Source organism: Arvicanthis niloticus, chromosome 17, assembly GCF_011762505.2.
Source record: "Arvicanthis niloticus isolate mArvNil1 chromosome 17, mArvNil1.pat.X, whole genome shotgun sequence".
Taxonomy (NCBI): domain Eukaryota; kingdom Metazoa; phylum Chordata; class Mammalia; order Rodentia; family Muridae; genus Arvicanthis; species Arvicanthis niloticus.
Window position 1 is genome coordinate 36,268,786 of NC_047674.1, and position 4,594 is coordinate 36,273,379.

A 4,594-nucleotide genomic window follows, 5' to 3' on the forward strand; every position below is an offset into this window, starting at 1 on the left:
TTCCAGGGGGATCCAGCAGGTAATAACAGATAAACACAGACTCGGTCATGCCCAAGGCACAGGGTATGAGCAATGCCCTGGAACAGCCCAGCGACAAATGCTCATTTATGCCTGACTCCCTGCAAACAAAGGGACACAAAGCTTAAAATTGTGTGACTTGTTTTATTTCCCCTCCAACCTATTGACTCTTTGTTACATAATAGTCGGATTCTGGAATTAAATCTATTGTAATAATCAGATGGAGAAACATTTTTTTTTTTTTTAGACAGCTGTGTTATCAAAGTCCACAGACAAAAATACAAAGGGGAAAACAGGGCTATGAATGGTGTAGATTTATACCAATGACCATGCTTGTAATTCGCACACTTGCTTTCCACTGTGGGAACCTTTTTGCCTCCATATTATGCTGGCCCTCCACTCTATCAATGTGCTAAGGCTATCTTTCTTTAGCCTTTTCTAACACTCCCCAGGCCATCCTCATCATCCTCATTGAACAAGAAGTCTGCAGCAACCCTAACTCCACCAAAATCAATAGGGAGCATTTTTTTCTACAGAACTCAAGAGGGTAGAAATCCCATTTCCTCCACCACCACCACCATCCCCCCCCACCCCCCGCAACTGCACCTACAGGTTGCTAGATCAAACATGGAGAGTTTCTTCTGATTCAAACCAAAGGCACCAGTGAGCATACAGAACCCACAGCTGGGTACTGCTCTCCAGGTCTTCCAGGCTGGCAAAGCCTCTGCCATGCAGTCAGACCAGAATCTGGCTTCAAAGGCCCCATTTCCTGAGAACAATGACCATTGTTCTTGTTTGCATTCCATGGCCCTGTGTTTGCCTGCTGGCAATACCTCTGTTCTGTGCTGGCCTCTCTGCATCTGGTCTTCATTTAGACCTGTTGGGGGCCCGACTTTTAGCAGAAAGGGGCTATCAGCTTTGCAGCCATCTTGAGCCATATACCCTGACATGAGATTTGAATTACAATAGCCTACAACATTTTCAGTGTACCTGGCTTTATGTGAAGGTCCTTTATCCACTTGGAGTTGAGCTTTGTGCAAGGGGATAAGAATGGATTAATTTGGATTCTTCTACATGTTGACCTCCAGTTGAGCCAGCACCACTTGTTGAAAATGCTGTCCTTTTTCCACTGGATGAATTTAGCTCCCTTGTCAAATATCAACTGACCATAGGTATGCGGGTTCATTTCTGGGTCTTCAATTCTGTTCCATTGATCGTCCTTTCTTTCTCTGTACCAATACCAAGCAGTTTTTATCACTACTGCTCTGTAGTACAGTTTGAGGTCCGGAATGGTGATTCCCCCAGAGGTTCTTTTATTGTTGAGAATAGTTCTCGCTATCCTAGGTTTTTTGTTATTCCAAATGAATTTGTAAATTGCTCTTTCTATCTCTATGAATAATTGATTTGGAATTTTGATGGGTATTGCATTGAATCTATAGATTGCTTTTGGCAGGATAGCCATTTTTACTAAGTTAATCCTGCCAATCCAGGAGCATGGGAGATCTTTCCATCTTCTGAGATGTTCTTCAATTTCTTTCTTGAGAGACTTGAAGTTCTTGTCATACAGATCTTGCAAAGCTTCTGTAAGGCAAAGGACACTGTCAACAAGACAAAACGGCAACCAACAGATTGGGAAAAGATCATTACCAATCCTACATCTGATAGGGGGCTAATATCTAATATTTACAAAGAACTCAAGAAATTAGATGCCAAACAACAAAATAACCCCATTAAAAAATGGGGTACAGAGCTAAACAAAGAATTCTCAATTGAGGAAACTCGAATGGCCGAGAAGCACCTTAAGAAATGCTCAACATCCTTAGTCATCAGGGAAATGCAAATCAAAACAACACTGAGATACCACCTCACACCAGTCAGAAAGGCTAAGATCAAAAACTCAGGTGATAGTAGATGTTGGCGAGGATGTGAAGAAAGAGGATCACTCCTGCATTGTTGGTGGGGTTGCAAGCTGGTACAACCACTTTGGAAGTCAGTCTGGCGGTTCCTCAGAAAATTGGACATAGCACTACCTGAGGACCCAGCTATACCACTCCTGGGTATATACCCAGAAAATGCCTCAACAAATAACAAAGACATATGCTCCACTATGTTCATAGCAGCCCTATTTATAATAGCCAGAAGCTGGAAAGAACCCAGATGCCCTTCAACAGAGGAATGGATACAAAAAATGTGGTACATTTATACAATGGAATATTACTCAGCTATTAAAAATAATGAATTCGAGAAATTCTTAGGTAAATGGATGGATCTAGAAAATATCATCCTGAGTGAGGTAACCCAATCACAAAAGAACACACATGGTATTTACTCACTGATAAGCGGAGATTAGCCCAAAAGTTTGAAACAACAAAGATTCAACTACCAGACGACATGAAGCTCATGAAGAAGAAAGAACAAGTGAGGATGCCTAGGTCTTTCTTAGAAGGAGTAACTAAATAACCAAGGGAGCAAATATGGAGACAAAGTGTGGGTCAGAATCTGAAGGGGGGGTTGTAGGGAGACCATTGTGTCTGGGTATTCATTCCATAGGCAGTCATCAAAAATAGACACTGATAGGGATGTCAAGATGGGAAAGCTGACAGCAGCCTGATAAGGCTGTCTCCTTAGAGGTCTCTCAGAGTCGGACATACCCAGAGACAGGTACCCACAGCTATCCATTAATATGATCAAAGTTCCCAATGGAGGAGTCAGAGAGTAAATTGAAGGAACCGTGAACCATAAGGGCTGGTGGCCCTGCGAGGAGAGCAAGAATACCAACCAGCCAGAGCTCCCCAGGGTCTAAACCACCAGCCCAGGAGCACATAGGGAGAGACACATGACTCCAGCTGTATATGTAGGGGAGGATGGCCCTGTTGGGCATAGGTGGGAGACAAGATCATTGGTACCCTGAAGGCTGAGCACTGAGGGGGGGGAATCTGAGGATGGGGAGGGAGGCTGGGGGTAGGTGGGTAAACACCTTCATAGAGGCAGGAGGAGGGAGGATGGGATAAGGGGTTCCTGGGTGGTGGGGGAAATATGGTAAGGGGATAAAATTTGAAATGTAAATATTATATCCAATAAAAGGGGAAAAATAGAAAAGCGGTTAGAACCAACATTCTTAATAAAATGTCAGCCCTCTTTAAAAAAAAAAAAAACCTATCTTGATACTAAAATTTGTTTTGAGAATTGTATATTGCAGAATGATCAACCTTGGTGTATCTACTCAACAAGCAAGCTGGGCAGACCTGCTCAAACCTCTGAGGTCCGTGAATTCTATCTGGAGGCAGCGAAGACACAGCATCAGAGGATTGTCAACTTGCACTCCCCCCCACCCCTCTTCTAATATCTCAACGCCCATAATCAGCTTGAAGAAGCTAATGATGAGTCAGCGCCCCTATTCCCTGGGCATGGGGACTAAGGTGGTAAATGTTGGGCTGTCTCCCTAGGAAAAAGTAGTGGTTTTGTCGGAATAGAGAGGATTAGCTAGGGTTTATTGCATAGCCATAACCTATTAGTAGAAATCTGTATAATTAATATCAAGATGAAGATATAAATTCTTAAATGGCACCAATTTACTTTGTTTACAAATTTTAAGGTTTTCAGTGGCATGAGCTTTTTAGTGATATAAGAGTGAGATGAATATTGTTACTCTCATAGGCATTGTACCAGTATAACACACTTAGGAATACAAAGCTTAGACCCAGTCCTTCTTTAACTTTTTTAACTGATTTGAGATGGTCAGCCTGTGAGTTAAGGGACTATAGCAAATTCATGACTTGGAGTTTATTATAAGGGTGTTCTCTATGTTTTATTTAGAAATAGCTGAGTGGAGTTAACAGGCAACAGTCCAGATTACCTTACATGGATAGCTGGTTTTCAAAACATCAGAAATCCTTAGAATTGACATGACAAACATTTCAGTATTAATGTTCATTTTCATTAGAGACCTGTCTGCTCCGGACAGCTTCCTATGTTAAACTCTAAGAAGAAATTGAGCATCCTTGGAGTTACTCCAGTTGTGGTGAGACAGCCACTAGGCAAGAATTGCCACTTTCCTTCTACAGACAAATTACTGTCCAGAAAAGGACACACTTGCAGAATAGTCGACTGATTATATCTGCCTAGACAGAGTAATCAGCCCTTAATAATTCTGCAGCACTAAGGTCTGTCAGATGATCCTGGGCCAGAAGGCAGAAGAACAGATGCTCCAACGTTTTGAAGTAGAGCGAGTGTCCAGGTGTTCAGAGGTCTCTATAAATTGGCTAAGTTTTAGAAGCTATGCTTGGTGCTTCCCACAATTATAGTCAACTCAGTCATTCTGGATTTCTGATGGGGTTGAAAACTTATAGCTATTTACTTTGAGAGAAAAGATCTGAGTGTATGGTCATCAGCTGACATTCATCCTAAAGCCAAGGAAAAAGCCAGGTTCAGAACTAAGTGTTTTAATTAGGATAGATGACAGAGGTGCTGGTTAGTCAACAAAAGGATGGACTGGGTATTAGGACTATCTTGTACCTCACTGGTACAAATAGGCATAATTATGCTCTAATTGTATTTTGAGAGAAAAGTTTCCTTT